Genomic DNA, 9,043 nt, shown 5'->3' with positions numbered 1-9,043 from the left:
TCTTTTTCTTTTTTTTAGATTTTAAAAGGTTTAAACGTGTGAGGTGAGGCTGTACCTTACAGATTCCGCTTTGATATTAAAATGATTCAAAATACAATCTTGAGCCTTCTAGTATTTTGCCTGCTGACATATGCAATAAAGTCTCTTTGCCCTTAAATTAAAGAGATTCAAATCCCTGATAAGGATCCCCACTATCTTCTTGTCTAGTGGTCTTATCTTCCTGCCTCTCGACTTCAAGACAGGTCAATGAATCATCCCTATGGTATCCGATAGGAGCTTCGGTATCAAAATGTGCTATAAATATAACCAAGATCAAATTCTTGTTCCTCGTTTTGGATGGGTTTACTCTCATTACTGTACAATCAAGGCGGACACACATGAATGTAGAATGATTGGAGCACAGGAGAATATCACTCATTCTGCAGAACAGTGACCATCCATCTGAAGGGGAATTAGTTAGTACAGGCCGACAGGGAGCCATTATAGAATTGTATCTCCGTGAATGGCTTTACCGAAGCCTCTTTGTGTTTGCTATAAACGAGAAACGTCAGAGGCCCACAGAAAGACAAAGCCATGCAAGACTGGTTGAGAATGAACTTCAGTTGGGGTTTTCATCTATCACATAGAATAACGCATCCTAATTTTTTGTCAGACGATTCATACAAAAATGAATACACAATAGTGTATAAAGATGACGAACCAACCTCGTCATACTCTGGTTCATTCAACTTGAATCCTTCAATCTAAAATCAAGAAGATGATGGGTTTCAAAAGGTTGATGATTGACAAAAGACATTATCTTCATGAAAATAGACAAGAGGGTCATGGAACACACCCAGAAATATCACAGTCGAGGCCCTAATCACAGCAAGAAGATGGGAAAAAGTCTTAGGTCCTATTTATCCAAAGATTGAGACAGGAAACAGCACCAGTAGAAAACTGTGATGACAGGTGTGAAGCCACCTCATAAATAAAAAAGGTGGTTCCATGACCATGATAGCTAAGTGTATCTGTAGATTGATGGAAATGTACACTGCATAATACCTCACTAGAAGCACTATCTATATGACTGTGTTTTTGCTACAGTTCTTACAGTCTTGCTGCAAGTATAAAATGCAATGGTGCACCATGTTTTGGTTACCGGGGTCGTCAGTGGGGATTTGCCTGAAAGAAAAATCCCCCCCTCACACCACCACAGTCATGTTGCAATTAGAGGAACCATCAATACTTTCCAAAAACACAATCTAACAAGACGAAACTGTGCCACGGACTTCATATGGCTCAATTTTTTAAAAGTCAATATTTATCTAATAACCCCACAAAAACATGAACTGTTTAATTAAATACCTTACACTACCCAGAGATGCTGATTATCGAATGTATTGAATCGCAAGACGGAATAGTGCTTACATTATTCTGGACAAAGCTGAGTAAAATTTGAGTCCTCTGCTAATACTGTACACTACAGTGGTGCCTCGAGATTCAAGTGACCCAATTTTTTAAATCTTTCAGACAGTTTATTGATGTATTTCTTTTTTGACATGTGAGGGAAAATTCAAGATTCCATTGCTCTATGGCGGTACAAGCAAGGTTCACTTTACTCCAAATAGCGTACAGAGAAAAAAAATCACAAATGGAGAGAGAAAAAAAAATCAAAAAATAAAGCGAGGAAAAAAATATAAAAAATGACGCTACTTGATGCCACTTCCACTAAATGGACAACCAACACCATTTTTTGTTTCCTAACTGACATCAGAAAAACGTTTTATAGCATCTAAAATACGCAAAACATGCAGGCTGATATTTTTAGTCAAATGCAAAACACCAATAAAAATAAGTTCAAGTGTCCCAAAACTACTTCAAAATGACCTCGGAGATGCCGAGTTTCAGAAGGTCCCGCCCCCTTGTTCGTGACGTCGCGCCAAGACGTCTTGCCTTGCTCGAGAATCAAAACAATGTCTTCAGATTCGGAGAATATTTTTTTCTTGTTACGCATCCAGTTATGAATATGATTCAAATAGTTCTGAAGAGGAAAGCATCCATGTTTGCATTCGATTAAAGAAGTCCTTCAGTATCGATTTGAGCCATCAAGACTCCAATGTAGCGTTCCCAGAAAATGCACAAGATGGCGCCCAAGCTCCGTTGGAAATGGGCTGATATGTCTGCTGGGAATTTGTGTCAACTAGTATCAAATAGTAGTCTTGGCGCAACACACAACGATTCACCATCACATTATTTATGTGTTTTCCTTGTAATTTTGCCATCGACACGAAGTTTTCCGACCAAAAAAAGTACCTGTACCCAAAATGCATTGTGTGTCGCTTTCTTCCTGAATATTCAGCGTGAGTCTTAAAACGTAAAATATAGCTATATGCTGTGGAATCTTTGTAAAATACGCTCAGTATAAGTCATCTGAAGTGATTTTACAAATTATGGACACAACTTGTCCAGAGGCGTCGGTTGTCCTTTAAAGTTTAGTGTCAAACTAAATGTCAAACACAGGGCGTTATTGTTTTTTTATTTAATATATCTGAGGAAACCATATTTAAATTCTTAATGCATTTTATTGAGTCAGCCTTAAAATTTTGTTTAACATATTCACTGCTGTTTACAGGCAGCTAGTCTTCAGCACAATATTTTCAGACTGCAAAGGCTGGCTGTGAATGAGTTATGTTTTCACAATACGTTTTATGAAGCAAACACAATAGATGTAATTATCCACAAAATGTGTTGACTTCGTTGTGATTTAGTTTAGTTTTATGTCATTTGATGTCTTATTCATCCAGGACCCGAATCTACTCGGAGGAATGGTGCAATTCTTTTTAAATCACACGGAACATCAGCAGGCATATTTCGAGTTGCCGATGCCTGAGGTGAGTCAGACAAATCTCCACATCGCGAATGAAACCCAGCACATGTCCAATATTTGACGTAGTAAGTTTAATCATCACATTTGTGCAATCAGACCAGCATTGTGCAGTAATGAAGTAGGCGGCTATTAGCAAGTGATATCAACTTTTGTTTTTTTTATTTTGTTTTGTCACACAGTGGTTGTTGTTACGTTGTGTGGACCTGATGTGGATTGTTTTTAGCATTTTTGGCCAAGACATTTGTCAAAGAAGAATAATCTTTACTTGGTGGTTGTGCGGCGGCCTGGTAGTCGAGTCGTTAGCACACCGGCTTCACAATACATAGGTCACCGGTTCGCGTCTGGGTCTAGCCTCCCTGTGTGGAGTTTGCATGTTCTCCCCGGGCCCGCGTGGGTTTTCTCCGGGTCTTCCGGTTTCCTCCCGCACTCCAAAAACATGCATGGCAGGCAGTTTGACCACTCCAAATTGTCCCTAGGTGTGAGTGTGAGAGTGACTGTTGTACGTCTTTATGTGCACTGAGATTGTCCCCCGCCTCGTGCCCGAAGACAGCTGAGATAGGCTCCAGCACCTCCCGCAATCCTAATGAGGAATAAGCGGTACGGAAAATGGATGGATGGATGGATGCATGGATGCATGGATGCATGGATGCATGGATGGATGGATGGATGGATGGATGGATGGCGGTTGTGCCTTATCGGCAGCATGCGTATACCAGCACCGATTTTTGATTGGGAGGAATATCAGTGACGTTTGACTGTCGTTGCTGGACAGCCTTGGGGGGGGGGGGGGGGGGGGCTTGTGTTTTTTTGTGTCGGAAAGGTCGGTGCTATTCGGCCATTTTCGGCTCAATGGATAAATGAATGGTTTGAGGAGCCACAATGAGAAGAAAGGAGCGCCAGGTTATCCCTCTTAAAACATGTTATCGGCGATGCGTAAGTGGAAACCGTGACTATCACCACGGTTTGGAATTGAAGTTATGTGGGACAGGAAATGTGAGCCAACCTTTCTTTGTGTCAATTGAGGTTATACCGCTTTTTGTTTGCTTTCTAAACTTAGTTTGTAACAAACCTGTGCATATTTTCAGCATGACATCCCTGATCCACTGGTAAAAGTATACCCTAATCCTCTCCTATTTCATCTAGAACTGCTTCATTCAACAGAGTACAGTTCATAGAAAAGTGGTTAAGATTGATGACTATCTGTATCTTATGTGTTGTATTATCTTATGTTATTACGACTTCAAGATGGCGCCGCAAATGGCTGCCTTTACAATGATTCTTATAATTTTTGTTCTATCTTCCATTAATATCTTTGCTGCTGTCAATTGTCAATTTTTCCAATGTGAGACGAATAAAGGTTTTCTTATCTTGTATTTTTAAAAATTAAGACCTCAGTCATGAATATACTTAAACGAGCAGTGATCCATCATAAGGTTGTTGTTGACGTTTAAAGGACAACCAACGTCACTTTTTTGTTTTTTAACTGACACCAGGAAAAACTTTTATAGCATCTAAAATACCCAAAACACGCAGTATGATATTTTTAGTCAAATGCAAAACACCAATAAAAATGACTTAAAGTGTCCAAAATCTGCAAAAAAATTCAGCTGCGAATTGGGCATTTTCAGAAAGTCCCGCCCCCAGTTCGTGACATCACGCCAAGACGTCTTGCATTGCTTGTGAATCAAAACAATGGCTTCAGATTGAGAGAATATGCTTTCTTGTTCCACATCCAGTTATAAATATGATTCAAATTGTTCTGAAGAGGAAAGCATACATGTTTGCAATCGATTAAAGAATTACAGTAAAGTCTCGTTATATCGATATTCTCAGGAGTCAGAAAAAATATCGATATAACCGGACTATCGATATATCCGATCCTGTGGCATGTAAATTCTTTCCTTGAGTTCATAGAAATGTTATCGTAATAAGCAGATATCGATATAACGAGACTTTACTGTATATGTGCCATTTTGAGGCAACATTGGGGGAAAATCTCTCACCCAAAAAAAGACGCACAAAATGGCAACCTCCAGTGGCCACCTCCGCTTCCACAGGCTGATAAATTCCTTATATGCTGCTTGGACGCCCTCTTCTGGCCTTCTGGTGGCTTTTGGGTGCAACACGAGGTCCCCAGACCAAACAAGTACAGCAAAATACTGTAATGCCCCTCAGCGTGACAAATGATGCGCAGTCGCTGGTATAGCGAGTCGGTCTTTTATTAACAAACTAACAACTCACGCACAGACATTCCCTCAGGCATACTGTGTAACCCCTGTTCTCGGGTCCTCCCTTCTCTCCGTGTGTGTCGTCACGCGACTCCAACAAGCCCAGCCCCCAAACATGCATAACACAAGCACTGAACATTACACTACCCTCCCCTTTATGAAACCGTCGCCCCGAGGGGTCAAGAAAAAAAGTCCTCAAGTCGCTGTGGCCTTCGCCTGCGTCTCTGTGGTCGACCTGGCTGTGGCTCGGTTCCCCCCTGTGCTGGCTGACTCGGGGCAAAACTAGAGGAGGGTGGGGAACCTGGGCTAACCAGAATACCTGACGTGGACGAAGCAGACCCCACCTCAAATACAGGAATATCGCTGCCCCGGTAGGAGGCCAACTTTCCTGCCCCTGGGAGGGACAGCTACCCGATAAACAACCTCCCCCACCCGCTCGAGTACCAGACAAGGGCCATCCCAGTGGCTGTCTAGTTTGGGGCAACGGCCTTTTTTCCGTTTGGGCGTATACACCCAAACTAGTTCCCCGGCCCGGAAGTCTCGCCCCTTGCTCCGCACGTCATAATTCCACTTTTGCCGTGCTCCGGCTTTCTCCAGCTGGTCCCGTGCGAATGCGTGCGCTGCCTCCAGCCGATCCTGCAGTCGACGGGCATACTCCAGCCCCAGCTGGTTCTCTGGGTCGCCTGGTGGTCTTCCCCGAGCCGGTGCCCCCATGACATGCTCTCAGCACTGTCTCTCTGAGAGCTCTTGGCACGACCACCTGCCATCTCTCTTCCCCGGTGGCAGGTTCTTTCCAGGCTCGCTGCAGCACGCCGTCCTTGATGTGTAACCCATCAAACTTGCTCCAAAGGCCTTTGGAAGCAACAGAGAGTGCCATCACGCCTTCCCAGAGCGGCCTCCTGCCACTCTGGACCCACTGCCGCACGGGGTTGAGATCGTGGTCCTCCTGTTGTTTTAAAGCCCACTCTGCAGTGTCCACAGTCTCTAGGGTGCAGCATGTCGGCACAGCAGCAGCCGCTTCCCCGCAAAGCTCCAACTTCCTGGCATCTCGCCGGTCACAATAGCTGCAGCCACTAATGGAACATGGCCGCCGGGAAAGGGCATATGCATTAGGGTGCTGAGCCCCAGCCCGATGCACCACAGTGAAGTGGAATGCTTGCAGCTCCTCGAGCCACCGTGCTACTTGGCCTTCTGGTTCCCTGTACGACATCAACCACTGCAGTGCGGCGTGATCTGTTCTGATGGTGAAGGGCACGCCACACAGGTAGTACTTGAAGTGGCGTGTCACCAGAACAACTGCTAGCAGTTCACGTCTTGTAACGCAGTTGCGTCGTTCACTTTTATTGAAAGTGCGGCTGAAATAGGCTACCACTCGCTCACCTTCTGGCCCCACCTGTGACAACACTGCCCCCATGCCGACATTGCTCGCGTCCGTGTCCAGCAAAAAAGGCAGGGATGGATCAGGATGGATGGGAGCGTTCCCAGGAGGATGGGAGCGTTCATGAGGGCTCTTTTTAGGCTGGAGAATGCCTCCTGACAATCCGGCAGCCACACGAAGGGTTCATTATCTTTCAGGAGGCGGAACAAGGGTGCTCCAATAGAAGAACATCCTTTCACAAACCGCCTGTAGTATGAGGCTAGTCCCCAAAAACTGCTTCTGGTCCCTTGGTACCACCCAGTCTTTGATTGTGCTGACTTTCTCCTCCAGCGTGCTGATGCCCTTACCGTCCACTAGATGGCCCAAGAATTCCACTTTTTGCTGCATGAAGTGGCACTTATCTGGGTGCAATTTCAGCCCAGCTGCTGCAATCTTCCCCAGCACCAGTCTCAGAGATTCCATTGCCGCTTGAAAAGAATTACCATGGACGAGGACATCATCCAAATACACGAGGCACTTTTGCCTCGGAATGTTTGTGAGTACTGTGTCCATCAAACGCTCAAATGTCCCTGGTGCATTGCATAGGCCAAAACTCATGACCTTAAACTGCCAGTGTCCTCGGGTGGTGCAGAATGCCGTCTTGGGCTTGGACTCTGTGGTGAGAGGGACTTGCCAGTAGCCACTCCGCAGGTCAAGTGACGAGAACCACGCAGAACCCGAGACCAGATCCAAGGTCTCGTCTACGCGTGGTAGTGGGTAGCAGTCTTTCTTTGTCACCTTATTGGTCTGTAGTCCACACAAAACCGCAATTTGGTGCTCTTTTTCTTGGGGACCATGACGCCAGACGGCCACGGACTGTCGGAGGGCTCGATAATCCCTGCATTGAGCATGGCACGGATCTCTTGATCTGCGGCTTCCTGCTGGGCTAGAGGCAGGCATCGAGGGCACTGGTCGCGCGTCACCCGTGTCGATGTGGTGCTCGACCAAGTGAGTGAGGCCCACCTCATTCTCACTGAGAGCCAAAATGTCATTAAATTCCCATAGTACCTGCCATAACTGCTCCTGCTGCTCGACACTTAAGCCATCACAGTTCTTCTCCCAAATGGACCGGATAGCCCTGGTCCGGCTCTTTGCTGATTGACTCGGGGTCAAATTGACTGACATGGCTGAGTTGGATCTAGTTGGCGCCCCCAGTGGGCAGTCCATCACAGGGCGAGCGAACTCTACCCGATTTACCGTCGAAAGCTGAGGAGTCAGCACTGCTGCTGTCTTGGTCAGGCTGGTTTGGGTCATCAGTGCATCCGTGCTGTCTTCTGACGGTTCTGCCGTGTTGATGGCCACCTGTGGTGCACTCTGCCGAGACACCGTGATCAGCTCCACATGCTGACCGCTCGGCAGGGTGAGTACTTCAGCTCCCAAGTCCACCACACATTTTGCGGCTTTTAAAAAGTCCAGTCCCAAGATACAGGGGTCACTCACGTCAGCTACCCAAGCTGAGTGGGTTGTCGACAAACCCCCCAGAGTGAAAACAAAGCTCCCTTCACCTTGCATCTTGGCCGTTTCGCCGGTCACGGTCCTCAGTTTTGTGAGGGTCGATTTTAAGATTTAAGATTTAAGATTCCCGCTGGAACAACGTCAGCCCTCACAGTTGTGGCTGACGACCCAGTGTCCACCAAGGCTGTACAGGAAATGTCCCCAATTTGCACGCGAACATTACTGGGGTCCCCCACGTCTGTCCACCCCACCATGATCGCTTTCTCTCCGCGTGAAGATTGCAATTTCCGGCTACTCACTGGAGGGGTCCGCGTTGACCGGGCTACGCAGACCCTTTCCCGTTTCCCTGGTGGTTCAACATCTTTGGGCAGGGTCGCAGCAGATGACCTGGCTGGCCACACCCCTAGCAGACAGCAGGGTGAGCACGTCGACCACTTCCTTCCTCTCGTTGTGCTGGGCGGGTATTTATCGCACACACCAGCAAATCCACCCACGCTGGCCGGCACTCCTCACCTCCTTACAGCGAGGTCGCCAAAACAGGGCAAGCCACCGTCGGTAGTACTCCTCTGGCTGCGATCTCCCTCTCCGTAGCAAGAGCGAGTGCTTCTCCGAGCGCCGTTGGGTGGGCAAGCTGGACATGCAGGCGCAGTTCATCCGGTTTGAGTGCTTGGATGAACTGGTCACGGATAAGTTCATCTTGGATGTCCTTTGGCATCCCAGCATATGCCCGCCAGCCGAGGCTCTCGATCTCATGGGCAAGACAAGGCAGCGGCTCCCCAGGATGTCGATCACGTTCTTTTAGCTCGCAGCGCAAGGAGTCCTTCGAATTAAACTCCCCGAAACGCCTCTGTAAGGTGCCCACCAGCGCGCTGTAATTGAGTCTCTCTCCGGGGCTCAGCAGCAGTAGACAGGAAGTAGCCTCGTCGGTTAATGAAAGTGCCAACTGTGCCGCTTTCACCTTGTCTGGCCAGTTCGCCGCGTCTGCCACCAATTCGAACTGGGCCCGATAAGCCTCCCAACTTCCTTTCCCGGAGAACTTGGGGGGTTTCATGGGGGGCCAAGCCATCCCCAGGG

Source organism: Hippocampus bargibanti, linkage group LG08 (assembly GCF_051943395.1).
Source record: "Hippocampus bargibanti isolate YZ-2025 linkage group LG08, ASM5194339v1, whole genome shotgun sequence".
Taxonomy (NCBI): domain Eukaryota; kingdom Metazoa; phylum Chordata; class Actinopteri; order Syngnathiformes; family Syngnathidae; genus Hippocampus; species Hippocampus bargibanti.
The sequence above is the reverse complement of the archived record's forward strand: the minus strand, read 5'-3'. Positions refer to the sequence as shown.